The sequence below is a fragment of the Camelus ferus genome, chromosome 27 (genome assembly GCF_009834535.1).
Source record: "Camelus ferus isolate YT-003-E chromosome 27, BCGSAC_Cfer_1.0, whole genome shotgun sequence".
In the NCBI taxonomy this organism is placed as follows: Eukaryota; Metazoa; Chordata; class Mammalia; order Artiodactyla; family Camelidae; genus Camelus; species Camelus ferus.
In genome coordinates, this window is record NC_045722.1 from 15850055 (window position 1) to 15867880 (window position 17826).

At 47.7% G+C, this 17826-nt stretch overlaps 1 protein-coding gene and 1 non-coding gene across 2 annotated transcripts in view; both read left to right on the forward strand.

The window, feature by feature from the left end:
* ST8SIA2 (ST8 alpha-N-acetyl-neuraminide alpha-2,8-sialyltransferase 2) overlaps positions 1 to 17826 on the forward strand; it is a 60546-nt gene that overhangs the window by 11282 nt on the left and 31438 nt on the right. The window lies entirely within an intron of this gene.
* On the forward strand, positions 9631 to 9769 carry LOC116660321. The gene has a single exon (XR_004315775.1). It is a non-coding gene; the product is annotated as a small nucleolar RNA U109 (small nucleolar RNA).

Sequence of the window (17826 nt, forward strand, 5' to 3'; positions counted from 1 at the left end):
GGCTGTATCATTAAGCCCTCTCATGATCTTGGCTAGGATGTGATCATTCACACAGCCAATGGCCCCACTTCACAGTTGGCACACGCAGTAACAGTTCTCTAGAGTTCTTGGGGTTCCTGAGTGGTTTCCGTGGCTTGCCCAGCCAACAGCAGTCTAATTCCAAACTCCATTCTCAGTTATAAAAAGCAGAGGAATTGATGGGGGAGGCCTCTAAGGGCAGTCGGAGGCGAGTCTAGGGGAGCCTTTTAAAACCAATCTGCTACTTCAGATAAAGACAGCCTCTGGGCAGGCTGGAAGCCAAGAATTTAATTGTGTTTATTTTTGCCATAACTTCCTATTTGGGGCAAGGGATATTGATATTCCATGTATAGTAGTGATACAAAGATTCCTTTTATGATAAATTCATTTATGTTTTTGAGTGAGTCGATTCAAAGAAAACTATTAAGTCAATAAGGTAATATGAGCAAAGTGACTGCAGCCGACGCAGTGACCATGTGCCAGCTTGACTTCTCCTCGTAACCAGTATCTGCCCCCTTGGCAGCAAAGCCGTGCCGACTCCTTGAAAACTTCTATAGAGAGTAAGTGAGTTAAATCTTCCCCAAAATCACCTAGTTACAGACATGCTTTCTTATGGTATGTGGGAAGTTGCCCAGTGCACAAAAGAAGACTCGTCCAATGAAACAATCTTGCGGATGACTCGAAGGGCAAGGATGATTTAGACCCTAGAGGCCCCCACCACACCCCTAGCAACACCACTAGGTAAGAACCCCCATCTTACATCTCCAGGCACCCTTTGTTTCTCCTTTGACCGCTCCTCGCGTTCTGTGTTTCTTGCCCGGTGCCTTTATTGCCTGCTAGACTGCAGCGTTAGGAGGGCTAGGAACATTTCAGATCTGTGTGGCGTGGTAGTTCCAGCTCCTTGCATGGTGCCCGGCAGACAGCAAGTGCTGATTTGGAGAACAAAGGGAGGAAAGGAAGGAGGGCAGGAAGGACGGAGTCAGCTCCTGAGAGAAGCTCAGAAAGACCCCTGCCACCTACATTCTGCAACCATTTATCCATTTCTTCCTATGGCCAAAGGAGAGAAAACATGGTGGGTTACAGGAGCTTCCGCATCATTGTCTGATTTGAAACCCACTGAATTCCATCTTGTTTATAGATGAAACCCGTTTTTCCTTTTCCCCGATTCCGTGGAGGAAAGACCAGCCCACTGTTAAGGTATTCTTAGCAGGGATAATTCGTGGTGCTGGACAAGCTCTGTGGCCTGGGTCCATAGAAGCCAGAGGATTGAAGGGATGTGGATGTGGCCAGAATTGGGAATCGGGGAGGCTGGTTCCAGGCAGACTGAGATCATGCTGATAACAAGGAGATTAATAAGGGTCTGCAACCTACTCTGTCCTGTAGCAGGGAGGAGGGTTTTTAAATCAGTGCTGGTCTGGCCGGCTTAATGGTACCTAATCTTACCTTTTGAAGCTGGAACATTTGAGAGTTGAGATCAACTGAGATAAAATAAAGTAAAATGTGTTGACTTTTGGATTTTTGGTCTTCATCGGAGTCCCATTGTGTTGTGCTGTTTTTATTTTCTGTCTTGGAAATAGGCAGAGATTAGCCACTGGAGAAAGTCGTTCTGCCAGGACTCAGTGATGATATATTAGCTTTTGTTCTTATTTTTTTTCATCTTCCACAAGATGATTGCCCATGAGGGAAAGATCCATTTCTGTCCTGTTCATCTCCCTTATACCCAGGGCACGTCACCTGGTAAAGGCTCAGGGATTGTATCTCAAGTGCAGCATTTCAGCATAACCAGCACACACACTCTGCCGTGGACCAGGCTGCGAGAAAAGTCAGTCTGTTTCCGATTAGGTGTAGGAACAGCAGCTTTACAAGCCACTCACCGGGCCCCTGGAGGAAAGCCTCAGGAAGGCGCCCTGGTACCTGGTTTCTGTGACAGTTACTATGAGCTCTGTGTGGTCATCACCAAGTTATGTGAGTAGAATGCATCGGATTCAGTATACACAGGTGCTCACAAGCCCTGTGCTGGGTGCTGGTGACATGTAAAGATAAACCCAGCCCAGAAAAAGTGCACGAGGAGTTTACGGTCTGATGGCCGAGAGAGTTCTCGCGTGATGATGAGAGATGTGTCTGGAGTGAGTGAGAGTTCGGAGATCTGGGCTTTGGTTGTGGACCTGCCACGTCAAGGGCAGGCCCTAAGCTCTCGGGGCCTCAGTTTCCCCAGCTGTAAATGAGGATTCGACAAACCCACAGATCTCCTCTAGCTCCCAAACATCACCACTGGGTGCCTTCCATGTTGGGTGAGTCCAGACTTACTGGAAATAGCTCGTCCTTTTGCTATGCCTGGAAATTCCTTGCCCTGAAATCTTAGAGCAGGGCAATAAATAGGTGCTGATCTATTTTCACCTACCACCTGCTCTACATTAAAAAGGGTGGAGGGGGAAGGCCACTCTAAGGAAAGGAGGAAGGCAAACTAACATACTGAGCATGCCACATGCCAGGCATTGCTGTAGACGCTTTGCACATCTCAACGAGGCCTCTTTTGGGGGGAGGGGAGTGGGGTTATTTATTTATTTATTTTTAGAGGAGGTACTGGGGATTGAACCCAGGACCTCCTGCATGCTAAGCATGCAGGCTACCACTTGAGCTATACCCTCCCCCTCAGCAAAGCCTCTTGATGAACTTACAAGACAGGCTCGGTAGCGTCGCCATCCTCCCAACTCTCAGTACCGCCAGCAGAATCATTCTGTTACAGCGGGATTGGTGTTCCAGATAAATTATGCTCAATTTACCATGTTTTAGAAAAGCACGTGAGTGTGTGTAATAAAATACAGGAAAGCTATCATCAGTCATAGCTCAGTTGGGGAGTTTTGGAAGCCTCCTTCCTTTGGTTGTCAGGAAGATTCATTGTCACCAACAAGCATCTCAGTCTAGTGAGAGTCCCCGTCCTCAGTGAGCCCTGCTGTGTAATAGAAACAGAAATGGCAATACTTTGTTGATGGTGCTCATGATTCAGACTATAGAAGGTCCCAAGAGGGAGTCCCCACCAATGGGCGGGGGAGCAAATGAGATATTTTTCTGGAGGAGGTGAGATTAGGGTGGGTACTAGAAGGAGGGGTCCAAGACTTAGCAGCAAGAAGACTGAAGTTGGTAATCCAGATGGGAAGGATGGCCCAAGCCAGACAGTACAAGTGCCCATCAAGGAGCTGTTCCTAGCTTTGGGGCTTGGCTGGAGTGGAGGACATGGGGGTGGAGGAAAATAAGACAGAACAGAGGGTGCAGAGCCAGGAGGTCAGGGGCTGAGGGACTCACACTTGATTCCTTGGGGGTTGCTTAGGTCTACCTGGGGGTCCAAAGACCTCTGAAGAGTCTGTGATGGGTTTCAGGAGATCCATGAACCTCTTGATGTTTTAGGCATTTTTCTGGGCAAAGGATTCTCAAAGGGATCCACAAAGCTGGAGAGGAGCTGCTATGGACAGTTGGGACCCCTGGAGTGTTTGGAACAGGAATGTGCAGACAATAGGTACGTTGCTGGAAGAGGCAGAAGTGGGGAGACCACCCGGGTCCCCTATAGGAGCTGCATGGAGTGTCTGGGCTGGGAGGAGAGGGTATCAATGGCCAGGAAAAGAGAGTTAGGGAGTCTTGGTTACAGAAGAAATGGCAACCTCTGGGACTGTCACAGGTGATGGCTGGACAATGGCTGAGCCCACTGGATTCCTCTTGTCAGAATCCAGGGGGAAAACTATTCCTTAATGTCCGATGGAGAGTTTGGCTTTAAACATAATGACTTTAAGAGGATGGAGTTCATCTATGTGGGAATGAAGACATTTAAAAATCACCAATCACCAATTATTGGAGTGAAAGGACAAAGAAGCCCATTCCCCTTTGTCTTCCAAGCAAAACAGCGAAGGCCCCAGGATGGGAAGGGGCTTGTCTGTGGTCACCTAGATGGTGGCAACCATGACCAGTGTGTGAAAGAATATTTAGGAGAGAGATCAGAGCTGAGATGGAGACCCCAGTATTAAGCTTCGGTCTTTGCCCTCATTTGGGGAGGATGGTGGAAGGAGGGGCCAAGGGAGCAAAGGCCATGGAGAAGGACAAAGAACTAGGGGGAGAATCGAGACCAAAGCAGTGACCAAGAGGGCTGAGCGCCCCCTGCAGGAGGGCCATTGGCCGGGGCATCCGTGGGCTCCTGGTGACAGGAGAGCGGACTCTTTCCTTGGACTGGTGAGGATGATGCGAGATTTCAGAGAGGTCCCTAATGAAAGGGGACCCCTGATTACAGTCTGGCCTTGCTAGAGCTTTGAGAAGCAAAGAGAAGCAGGTCAAGGGCGGAGACCAGGCAGGAGGAGACTATTTTACAAATAAAGGTGTGTATTTGTAAAAATAAGGTAAAGAAACGATGAGGGGAAAGAAGGAAAGAGGAAAAGGTTGTATCAGAAAGCCACAATCTTGAGGCAAAAATGGGACTAATAAACAGAGGCGGGGAGAGGAAGAGGACGGATGAGGATTCAGAGACCATCAACGGAGTGAGAAGTGTCCAGAGACGACATGAATTTTAAAAGAGGGAAGGTTGGGAGCCACTAACGCATCAGCTCCTCTCGCCTTTGGGGCCGTGATCTGCGCAGACCGCTCTGCCTGATGCGCTTCCCACAGCCCTTTGAAGGCTGCCCCCTCATATTTTAGGGTTCTGACAAAACACCAGCCCCCAAAACAGCTCTTCCCTGCCCACTCCCAAATGTACCCTCCGTCTATAACCCTCCATCACTGTGTCTCCAGTTTTCTTCTTAGCACCACCCAGTCTTTGGGTAGGTGGTTATGACTGTGTCCTTTGCTGGAGTGTTTCCTGTATGTGTGTTCCTATCTCCAAATTTATAACTGGAGATAGTGGGTCTCCATCCCCTACTGTGACCCCAGAGTCCAGCCCAGGGCCTGTCACATAGTAGGTACTCAATTAACCCCTGCTGGTTGGGACATGGAGAAAGGAAAAGAAAGGATTTCAGCCATGATCGACTTTCTCTTCTTGGAAAACTTGAATAAGAACAATAATAAAAATAAAATTAAAATAACACCTGCCAAGCTGTTGATATGTATTCATCCTCTCTCTCACTCTTCAGTTTACTCATTTTAAGGCATGAGGAAGCTCCGTTTTAAATACTCCGCTAATGAAGATGGAGTTAGGGATCCCTCCAAAACCTGTGTTCTTTTTTGCTGCCTCATTTTTCGACAGTGTTGGCTCAAAGAAATATTTCCAGTAGGAAGACAAGAGGCTAAATCCCTTTCTCCCATCCCATCTGTGTGTCCTCTCCCCACGCCTGCCCGCAGCATCACCCAGTTCTGAATGTGCCCTGCCACACCTGCCCGGGCAGGCAAGTTTTACAAGAGGATATGATCTGTCTAGAAAGAAGGGTTAAATCTCCCATCCACCTGTCAGTCTACTGCGGTCACATGGGAAGTCAGCAGGGAAAGAATTCTCTTTGCCTTTTGATTATCCTAAACACTCAGGAGGGGGCTGGCTGTGCCCCCTCCTCCCTAGCCTTCTCCCCGGGGTGTTTTCTACAGGAATGTGATGGCAGGAGAAGTGGGGAGAGGGTGAGGCTTTGCGGGAGCCCCCAAATGCAGAGCCCTCAGTGACGACTTGAGCCGCTGTCCCCTGGACTCTGTCCAGGCAGGCCTGTGACTGTGATGCCCCTCAGGCCCCAGCCCACCCTGAGGGTCTGGACTGATGCTCAGGGCAAGAGGAAGAGCAAAAAAGGAGGGCTGCCTGTTCACCCATCTTTGTTCCTCTTCTTTGTGCTTGTTTAGAATGGAAACCAGGCTCCCAGCCTTCTGCAAAGCCTGAACTTCCTGGCAGAAGCTGCTGGCATTATTCAAAGTGTCAGGGCCGAAGTCTAGAATGAGGAGGTAGGCATCAAGTCAGAGGGACAACCCCAGGCCCCTGCACACGCCCCCCCCCGTCCTGACGTGGCTCCACACCTCCCCGTCTTAGCTCTGGCGTGTGACGTTTTGGGCATGCCTGGAGTCAGGTGTCGTGTCCCAGGTTCGATGACCACCTGGCCCTGCCCTCTGGCTTCTCTTCGGCATTTGCTCCTGTTACACTGAGTTCCAGTTTTGACTCAGCTCAGGCTTTGACCCTTACCCCACCCCCACTCCTTGCACCAAGTTCCTGATTTGGAGACCATCCTTCGGATGGAGCCGGGTTTAAATCCTGCCTCTAGCCCCCTCCCTGCTGTAAATCCTTGGCTATGATGCGTCACATATCTAAGCAAAATGGGAATAATAAAAAGACCCACCTCATAGGGTTGTGATGGGTACAAAAGGAGAAAATCCACGGTGAGAACTTGGTCCGTGTCTGTCCCGTGGTCCGTGCTCTGGCAGGATTGAGTCTGCTGACGATCACTCCTCTGGGCTCTGTCCATCTGAGCAGAGTCCTCCTCAAGTGCCGACTCAGACACCCGATTCTGGCATCACCCTGGACGCAGCCCTGGGTGCCACCGTCCTCCCTACGCCCGTTCCTGCTCCCTCCTCCACCAGCCACAGTGGTGTTTGTGGGGTGAAGTCATTTTCCACACCCTAAACCCACAGGCTGGAGTTCATTTTTTCCACCCTGAGCACTGTCTCTGGGCTTTTCTCCAAGGCAATCAGAAAGCAGCTCACAGGGAGGACCTAAAGGGCAGACCCCCCCACCCCAGTTCCTCCCCAGAGCCTTGGGCTCCTACAGAACACGAGATGGGGAATGGGGATCGAGGCCCCAGCTGACACCGGGAGACATTAGGGCTGAGTTTCCTCCCAGAGCCAGGACTGGCTTCCTCTTACTAGTCTATCAGTCGATGATTCAATCAGCAAGCCCCAGAAAGCCGCCTCACACCATGTTACAGGGAGAACAGAGCTCCCAGACTTCCTTTCCCGGAACTTTTGTCTTCTGAATATTGGGCATGTTGCTGTGGAGAGGGTTGCGTTGGGGAGGTCAGTGCCCCTCAGTGTTCCTCTTCTGCTATGGTTGATTTCATCAATAAGCATCTTGTCAGTCATCATTGAAAGGGAACAAGAGACTAGTACCCCGTGCCACTTCCTGCACACCCTCAGGTCCTGTGGGCTTGCTGTACTTGGCATAAGAGGGCCGTCTGAGTCAGAGAAAGTCATGGAAAAAGTGACATGAGCTGAGCTTTGCTGCCTGAGTGGGGGTGGATCTAGGGATCTCAAACTCAAATGCCTCCTTCAGGCTCCAGGCAGATCACAACAATAAATGAAACAGCTCAGTGTAAGGCAATAAGGAGTGGTGTGGACTGGGTGAAAATATACTATGTACCACCCCACCCCCCAGCATGAAGCACAGCTGCTTCTCAGCTCCACCAATGACTGTGATTCAGGGTTGCCAATGCTTTGATTGTTCAAAAGAAGCCAAAATTTAGGATACTTTATAATGACTAGTCCCTTAACTTTTAACTATTGGCCTCTTATTTTTCAAAGATTCAACATTATGCAAGCCCCCCAAATACACATTCAGGGCAGATATGACCTGAGGTTGTCAAGTCATAAACTCTGAATGAAGTCAGTGGAAAATAGAATAAAGGATCCTGGAAGGAGAGCATGATGTTCAAAGGCACAGTCTTGTGATCTGACTCACACGTGCCAGAAACAGCCCATTGCTTGGTGGAGTTGGCAAGGGGATGTGTGGGAAAGGTGAAGATGAGGACAAGGAGCACCAGCTCAGAAAGGGTCTTCTGCGCTATGCTAAGGAGCCTGAACTTTACTTTGAAGATGGTGGGTCTCTGTGCAGGAACCTGGGAGAGTGTCCGGGAGGGAGCACCATGCTGCACTTTGCCTTTTGGAAAGCCGGGTCCCACGTGGGAGCTGTTGGCAAAGAATGACTCTCTGCAGAGAGGGAGCTAATAGAGAGGCCACAGCGGTGGTCCAGAGGGAAGGCACGAGGGTGCGGCTCCTGCTGTCCTCAGGTGGTCAAGTCTGAAGGCTGGGTGATGGGAGGGTGGGGAGTGCCCACAGCATCCTGATTCTGAATGACTGGGTGGGGGCCATTCCCTGAGACAACCCTGAGAGAGAACAGGGTCAGGGTGTGAGAGCTAGTCTGAGGTCTGTGGGGGTGGGGGGGAGTGTCCAGGCTATTCTCTGATTCTGGAGCCAGGAGTGAGCCTGAAGGTACCTGGAGATATGTGGGCATAAAGATGAACAACGGCAGCTGGGGTTTCACAAGGGCTAAGGGTGAGTTCTGAGCGACCCCAACATCTAAGGGACGGTGGGGGATGGGGGGGACATGCGAGGGGGAGGCAGGGAAGAGTTTCAAAGAAAACCTGGAGAGGTATTGGCACTTGATGAAGGAGGGGGATACTGGGACCTAAGGGATATTTCAGGGTCTCACTCAGTGTCTGCAGAGCAAGGAGGACTGATGTGTCATCCATCCACTCAGGGATCAGGTCACACTACAAACATCCCATTGGGGCTCCAGTGCATGGGCCACACCCAGCTCTTGGCAACATGACTGTCAGATGTGCCTCTTGTGCTATTTAGCTGAGTACTTCTTTGCTGAAGAAAACGCACTGATTTCTTTTTTATTGAAGTATAGTTGATTTATGATGTTGTGTTAATTTCTAGTGTACAGCATAGTGATTCAGTTATATATATATATATATATATTCCTTTTCATAGTCTTTTTCATTATAGGCTATTACAGGGTATTGAATATAGTTCCCTGTGCTGTACAGTAGGACCTTGTTGTTTATCTATTTTATATATAGTAGTTAGGATCTGCAAATCCCGAACTCCCAATTTATCCCTCCCCACTCCCTTCCCCATCAGTAATAAGTTTGTCTTCTATGTCTGTGATTGTGTTTCTGGCAAACACACTAATTAAATCTCAGGCAGGCCTCCCCTCTGGATGCTCCCCCCCCACACACACACACACACCATCAGACAGAGCAGCGGCAGTGGCGGGAATCATGGCTCTGCCATGGTTAACACGCTCCATGTTCTTCTGTCCACTGCTCCCTGTTTCTCCCTAACGGACGGCACTGGAGGAAGGCAGCTTCCCTGAGGACAGCAGTTCCGAGGGGGCTCAGCAGAGTTCACATGCAGCAATGGTTTCTTCTGACCCCGAAGGCAGTAGCCGTCACCTTAAGTAACGATACTGCAGCTGACAGTCATGTCTGTCCGGTGCTTCTCACTGCGGTCCCACCACAAGACCCTGCTTTGCAGAGAAGGACATTGAGACCTTGAGAGGCCAAGGGCTGCAAAGCTAGAGCCCACTGGGAGCCAGAACCCTAGCGCCGTCACTCGTGGTGCTGTTGTCCTCATTCCAGATGACAGTGACGTTCCCTGAGTGCTGACTGCTTGTCGGGGGTTGGGGGGAGGGGAGGGCAGCGTTTATCCAGAATCAGCAGAGTGGGGAAGGGGACACATGAAACACCCAGAAGAAAAGTGACTTTGAAGTCCTCCCCAACCTGGGTGCCCTCCAGGGGTTTTCTCAGGAAAAGGCTGCAGCTGTGTTAACAGGGACACGGGGTCTGAGTGCAGGTCTGTCAAGAACTGAACAAAAGAGAGGGAAGAAAGGCCGGCTTAAGGTAGAGGCCTTTCAAGTCCCAGCAAGGCGGGCTCAAGACCCCCACGCAGCACGTCGGAGGGGCGATCTGCTTCTCTCTAAAGAGCACGGATTTATCCATGCCGTGTGACATGAATGAAATGAGAAGTTTTCAGGGCCGCCAAGCTCTCCATTAAGGTTTTATGGTAGTATATTTCTAATACAATTTAAAAAGCAGGAAATGACAGTCAAGGCTAACACTGTGTCTGCAGCTGGAAGCCCAGTGACTGTCAACAGTGGACACTAAGTGACTGGCCAGTGGAGGTGCTGTGGTTTGAATGTTTGTGTCTCCCCCATCCCTGAAAATTCACATATTCGAATCCTAATACCCAATGTGATGGAATTTGGAGGGAAGGGCCTTGGGGTCATGAGGTCATGAGGGTGGAGCCCTCATGAATAGGATTAGTGCCCTTATAGAAGAGGCTTCAGAGAGCTCCCCCGCCCCTTCTTCAAGGTGAGGATACAGGACATCCGGGACCCAGAAGAGGGCCCTCTCCCAGCCATGCTGGCACCCTGATTTTGCACTTCCCGCCTTCAGAACTGTGAGCTAACAATTACTACTGTTTATAAGCCTCCCAGACAACAGTATTATGTTCTGGCTGCCCAAATGGACTGAAATAAGATTGAATGAATTTTCATATGAAACTGTCCCTACACGTAGCTTTCAATGGCTGGATCACATTTTATCCTTATTGGTGTGGTTGGAGAATCTGACTTGAATCTTTTCCCAATTAGCTCACCAACTGTCTCACAACGGCTTGTTGAGTAACCTTTGCTTCCGCCTGTCTCCAGCACCTCCCCGGCGGCAGGGTATTAGATCCTTACATGCAGCAGGTAAAGAGCAGGGTGCAGGGGCCACCTTTCTGCAGGCACATGTGGTTTGGTTACACGTGACCTGAATCCCCGCTCTCCCAGTTTATCCGCTGGGGGTGACCCCCGGGCAAATCATTTAACATTTTGAGCCTGCGTGTCCCATTTCTAAGACCAAAATGCAAAAATTAACATGCCGCTGGGACAGTGCCAGGCATGTGGTGGAGCTCAAACAAATAAAATTATTAATAATTTTCACTGGTTTCTTGGAATCCACTTCTCCTTCCTAGGGACGTGTTTCGTTAATATGTCCGTCTCGGACTGGGATTGCCACCTGGGATGGTGAGGGCATCACTCTTAGGGAGTAAATTTTGGTGGGTGCAGGAAACTATTTTACTGGGGAAAAATTCAATCATATTTTGTTTTGAAATTTTTATAAAGTGAATATTTTGTAAGAAAAACTATAGAAAGTAATGCTGGACAAAATCTGGTTGGGTGTGGATACAGAGAAAAATTGAAATTTTTAATTGAAGGCAGCCTCTGTCAGGGGAACAGAAAGAATCAAGGAAGGATTTTCTGTCCTTGTTCATGGAACCTTATAGTGTTGAGAGGAGATGATTTTAAATAATGGATTTCTGGAGCCAGAAGGAATCTTAAATTTGCTCTGAGGACTCCAACCCTTATCTTCAGTTGGGGTCATTTATCATGTCTCTTCCTAGGAGTTTATTTCTTCCAAAGGGAGAAGGTCTCTCCAGGAGCCTCCCTCTGGTCAGACCCAGGAAGCCCCAACTTTACTACCCGGGAGTGAGGAAGTGCAGCCGTCATCCAACATTGACAGAGTTCAAATCAGATGTGGACAGAGAAATGCTTAAGGTGTTCAAACAAGAGCTCTTTTGCTCTAGTGATGGGAACATAAACCAGAACTGAGTGGTACGAGGAGAGGGTGGAGTGAGGAATCGCAGACCGTTGGTGTAGAAGCAGTTTGCTAAGTGCTGGTGAGAGATGGAGAAGCAGCCGGGGGGTACGTGGAAGGAAGGTTAGATGGTTTATTTAAGATGGGAAGAGCAAGCCAGTATATAAACATGAGTAGATGGGAGCCAGCGGACTGGCAGATTGATGAGGAGCTGGACTGAGCCAGTCTGCTGGGTTCAAATCCTGGCGTCCCCACTGAGTAGTTGTGCGGCCCTAGGCAGGTTTTTCCCCTTCTCTGTGCCTCTGTTTCTTCCCATGTAGAAATGGGCCATCATTTCTGCATCCTAAGCCTACTGTGAGACTTAAATGAACTAATATAATATTTGTATAACGGAGTCCAACATATCCTAGGTCCAAGAGAAATACCAGAATGATTACACATCCAAAAGGAAGCTGTAAATACATGAGAAAGAGGAAAGAAATAGTTGATAGAACAAGAGTCTCAAAAGGCAGGAAGAGATGGCATTCAGAGCACAGGTGGAGGTTCTGGGTTTGGATAAGAGGACAGCTGGCCCCTCTGCTGTGACAAAGGACGAGAGGAGGCAGATTTCCCTCTATTCACAAATACTCACTGACCCCTTACGACGTCCGGGCCTTGTGGGTGCAGTGATTAACCAGACAGACACAGCGCTTCCAGTGGGGAGCTTGCAGTCCAGTGGTAGAGGTGGATGGAACACTTAACACACGGTATGGTCATGAGAAGATAAAAGGAGATGAGAGCTGGGAGGCCCACAGTGAGGGGAGCGAGTCAGCACATGCCATTTTAAATGGAATGGCCAGGGAAGGCCAATTTGAGTAGGTCAGCTTTTAGCCAAGATTTGAAAGAGAGGGGAGGAAGCCATGGGGTATCAGTTGGAAAAATGTTCCAGGGAGAGAGAACAGCCAGTGCAAAGGCCCTGAAACACACTGGGTGGATGTGGGGGGTGGGCAGTGGTGGTGGGAGTGAGGCCAGGGTTTCTCTTCTTCCTCCCTGAGCCGTGCGTCCAGGAGGCTGACTCCTCTTTCTGCAGCAGAGGGATGGCTTCAGCTTTGTTGACTCATCTCCTCATTCCACAGTCCTCCCTGGAGCATGCTGGAAGTGCAGGAGATAACGCCGCTCCATGGCTTGGCCCTGCACTGGGAGGCCGGTGGTGAAGCCACGTGCTAGGTGAAGCCACAGTGATGGCTGAGTGTAGGATGTACCTTGCTGCTGGGGTGACCAGGACACCGAGGCAGGATGAGAGGCGCTGGTTTACTGTAAAGCCAGGCCTTCAGAATGAGGGTAGGAGGGCCTCAGACGGGCCCTACAGCCATGAACAACTTACTGGTGAAGACTTCTCTGCCCATGGCTTTTACCAGCTCCTGCTCAACCAACTGCAGATACATGTGTCTCCTCTGAGTTTTAACAGCTTTAGTTTCTGGGGTTTTTGGTGGTCTGGATTCGTAATGCAGCAGTCTCTTAGAAGTCTTTTATTATAGTTCATCTCCTTTATAAGATGGGTGTAGATTGGGAGGATGACAAGTCCTGTGTGAACTGGTAATCCCAGTTTAATGTATCTTCTCTGGTTGGTGCCTCGGTTTGCTCCAGAAGTGTCCTGGTCTGCATGAAAATTATATGGCCCCTCTGCTGGTTATTGGTGACAGTTTCATGATGAGAAAGAGAAGCGATCGGGAAGAAGTGTGGTGGAAAATGCTTGGCATCCAAGTGACTTGTTTACTTTTCTGACATGCAATTGACTATAAGCACTTTTATAGAGAGACTGGGGAAATTAGCTGGAATCAAAGCTCTGAGTTCTCACGGATGTTTTCTGAAGTTGAGCAGAGGGAAGAGCCAAGAGTGAGCTGGTGGTTCCTTTTTATACACCGACAGAAACTGATTAACAAGCAGAAGTTGGCTGAAATCACAGCCAACAGATACATCAGACCAAGCTAATATTTAACAAGAAGCAAGAGGGGATGGCAGATAAGGGAGCTGAGCATTCATGGAGGAAGGCATAAGAAGAGAGATGCCTATGAGTTGGCTGGCATAACCCCCTCCCATTGGTACCTACGGCACCTGCGGAAGCCCAGTGCCTGAGATCTCAATTGTCATGGAAACACCACTGTCAAGGCTGAAACCTACACTGGTGTCTTCAGAGCTCTGTGCCTAGCAGTGCTTCAGTGGAAGTTCAAGAGCTCCAGTGCAATGATAAAACTTGCTGTATAGGAAAAGGCATCTCAAAGACTATTGAGCACATCAGTGACCTGATAAGCAGGAAGATGAGTGGGTGGACCTTGAGGAGAGCAGCAAACCAGTACCAGACATGGGTGGCACTGGGAATAAACCTAACTTTCGTGCCAACATTATACCAGAAGTGTCGTTCACTGCCTGCAAAGGTGAAGCTGCTGACAGGGGGCCCCTGCACCATCACACTGAGTCCCGGCTGGCAATCCAGAAGTGACCGGCCAGTTCCAGCTCTCACTGTGATCCAGGGTAGCTCCAGGGGATTGTGGTCCTCGCTATTGTTGTGACTTCAGAAAAGCTGTGCTGATGCAGCAGAAGCCTACCTCAACCAGAAGGATGCCATCAGGGGAAATACGGCAAAGATGCCTACTATGTGGAGGACAAGGTTGCATTTTGCTCCTAACATCCTGGAGCAGGAGTCAGCAAAGCATGGCTCACAGGACACATCCAGGTAGCTACCTGCTATTGCGTGGCCCTCAAGTCAGGAGTCAAGATTATTTTGTATTTTTAAAGAACTGGAAAAAATCAAAATAAGTATAACTTTAAGATTGGGCTCTTTACAATATGTCATGTGCTATTCTGAATTGTTGCATTCATCAGCTCATTTAATCTTCACGACAACCCTATGAAGTAAATAAATGCTATTACTCATTTTTTAGATGAAGAAACAGAAGTTTCTAGAAAGGTTAGTAACAGTCAAAGATCACACAGCTGAAGATTAATTCGTCTAGAACGCAAACCCTGGGAGTCTTATCTCAGAGCCTGTGCCTTTAATTTGTTTCCCTGTATGACAAATTCTCCAACACTGTAAGGGTATATACTGTGTAAATCCAAAAGAGAGATTCAGGTAACGCAATCTGGTGAGTTCCCCAGAGGGAAGATAACAGTGTTTCAGAGACACAAGGCAGGGCTTTGCAGAAGGATGGGGCCACCTTTCTACTCCAACAATAGGAACGCTGACTTTGAACCTCAATTAAGTAAAATCTTATCCCCCACAAAAGAAGTACATTCTTCTCATTAGACCTGTTACCATAAAAAGGAACTCATTTTTATTATATTTTTAATTTATCAAAAAGAAATTGGTGGGAATGTGTGTTCTCTTTTGGTTGTTGAATTCCCTTCATCAGCATCAGAACTTCAGTTTTTCCTCTTGGCCCACAAAGCCTAAAATAGTTGCTGTCTGGCCCTGTGAAAGAAAAGTTTGCCGGCTTGTGCCCTAAAGAATACAGAATCTTAGGATTGCTGTGGGATATGATTGGAAAGGCTGGTGAATGGCATGGATGCAACAGTCTCTAAGTCTTGGAGCTTGGAAAGTATGACCTTGAACTTTGGGTCTCCAGCTGACCCTAGCCTTTACATCACTCCTGATCAGCTGGTGAATGGGTACCAGTCCTTCATCAGGGACTACCCAGTGGCGTCTACTGAAGATGCCTTAGGCCAGTATGACTGGGAAGCTTGGAGGTTCTCCACTAGTGGAGGTGGTATCCAGGTGGTAGGGGACGGTCGCACAGTAAGCAACCGGAAAAGAACTACCAAGCCTAGTGGACAAGCACTCATGGAACTGCCTCCGCTCAGAGTGAATGAAGGAGACCCTGTGATGGAGTCTCTTTAGGTGTGCAAACTGGTCCAGCCCAAAAGCTGGAGCGCCATATTCCCCGCTCTGCCGGGGTGACTGAGGACACTTTTTATCACCAGCCTTGTTGCGAGGATCTGCACTGGACCAGCCAAGTCAGGTGCCCCTTTGCACATCTGAGCACTCGGCCAAATACAACCAGCTCCTCGGATGGAGGAGGAAACGGGCATCAAAGCTCAACTTGCCGGCCACACATTTAGGAAGCTTCTAGCCAAGTAAGCTCTGGGCGAGAGAGCCCCTGAGGCCCTCGAGCACGGGTCAGCTGGGGGGGTCTCTGCTCCGGTTCTAATCACAGGCGCTCAATGATTCAGGCACAAATACTTTGGAGGGGGCTTTCCTTCCCTTGTCTCTGTGATGTTCTACCTCCTTAGAACTGCCACATCCAAAGCTAGGCTATTAGCTATTAGCATGTAATACGTGCTATTACATGGATGAGATACATTGAAAGCATTATATTAAGTCAAAGAAGCCAGACATAAAAGGGCAAATATTGTTTGGTTCCACTTATAAAAAAATGCCTAGAGTAGGCACATTTGTAGAGCTAGAAAGAAGAATAGAAGTTCTCAGGAGCTGGAAGTAGGAGGGATGAGGGAGTTACTGTTTAGTAGGTATAGAGTTTCTGTTGGCAGGGGTGAGAAAAAAAGTTCTGGAGATAAATAGTGGCGATGTCACCACAATATTGTGAATATACACAATGTCACACTATAAAGGGATGAAATGGAAATTTTCTGTTATGAGTATTTTACTGCAAAAAGAGAAAAACTCTTTCAAAAAAAACGAAAACAAAACCCTTGAACCCAGTTGGAAGCCTAGCTCTGCTCATGGGACTTAACCCAAATCCTCCTTTTTCCTGCTTTTCTCCTTACCCAGTGTGCCCATGGGGCCACACATGTATGTGTGTCCTTGGAGGACCCGCAGGCAGGACCCCCGGTGGTTTTTACGCACAAATTGAAAACAAGCATTCGGTATCCTCCCAAAACTATGAAGGCAGAGTCGTCTGCAGATTCATGAACTGTGCTTTAGTTTAATCTTCTATTCTCAGGACTAATCAGCTGTTTAAGTTGGGTCCGGATTCTTAATTAAAGCTGTCAGCTCTTGAAAGTTCATTCACTGAGCCTGACTCTCCAGTGAGGAACCAAGGATGGGGGGGATTCTGACACAGCTATGAGACCCCAGCGCACTGGAACGTGACCTGCCCTGTAAACAACCAGGTTTGGATGAAGAGTATAAACAGAAATGCACTTTTCAGGTTTGCTAATTGCTTTTCACTAAAAACAGATCCAACTGTGGGTGGCATTTTTTTTTTAACATACTATTTCTATTTACTGTCTCAGTTTACTGTGTACGCTCCACTTGGAAAGAGTATTATGTCGGTGGTGGAGAGAAGATTGACATCTTAAAATGCAGAACTTTAAAGCAGTCAACTTCTGTCCTCACTACGGCTGAGACTATTTACCAAACGGACAGCGGTTATCACTAACATAATACCTTGTTTTATAGAGATCTTTTTTGTCATTTGTGGACTTTTGAATGATGGCCATTCTGACCGGTGTGAGGTGTTACCTCACTGTAGTTTTGATTTGCATTTCTCTGATAATTAGTGATATTGTTCCCATATATTTTCTTATTTGGACGATCTAAGCATCTTTGTTTCTACGATTTCAGAAGTTTGTGAATTATCTTTAGCAAATTTTTCTCACCTGATCATCTTCTGTCACTCAGCCAAGCAGTAGTCCCCCATCACAAGGGACGTAATCTCATTTTAATAACAATGGAGGCAAAACCTAATTAGGAAAAAAAAAAAAAAAAACCCTTGCCAATTCATGTGATTTATTTTGAGCCCAAACATCTGCAGTCTGAGTTGCTTTGAATCACAGGCTGCCCCATTCTATGGGTATGTGAGAGGTGGAGCTGTGTCTTGTGCAGGTAGAAATAGTACGTGGGAACCTGGCATGCAAACTGCGGGGAAGACTTCGGAAGAAAAGTCCCACTTAACACTAAAGTTAGATTTGATTCACTGAGCCCCAGCTGGGTGAGGTACTATGCAAGGCAGAGGTGAACACGACAAGGTCCCCTTGTTTTAATATAGGTTTTATTTTTTTTTTATTTTATTTTTTATTGAAGTATAGTTGATTTACAATGTTAGTTTCAGGTGTACAGCAAAGCAATTCAATTTTACATGTGCATACATATCTTTTTCAGATTCTTTTCCATTTTATGTTATTACAAGGAATTGAATATCGTTCCCTGTGTGTATAGTGGGTCCTTGTTTATCTGTTTTGTATATAGTGATGTGTATCTGTTAATCCCAGACTCCAATACTCCCTCTCCACCCTTACCCTTTGGTAACCACAGTTGGTTTTCTATGTCCATAAGTCTATTTTTGGTTTGAAAATAAAATTTGTATCTTTTTTTAGATTCCACATATAAGTGATATCATATAATATTTGTCTTTCTCTGACTTACTTTACTTAACATGATAATATCTAGGTCCATCCATGTTGCTGCAAATGGCATTATTTCATTCTTTTTTATGGCTGAGTTGTAGTCTAGTGTGTGTGTGTGTGCATGTGTATATATATATCACATCTTATTTATTCAATAATC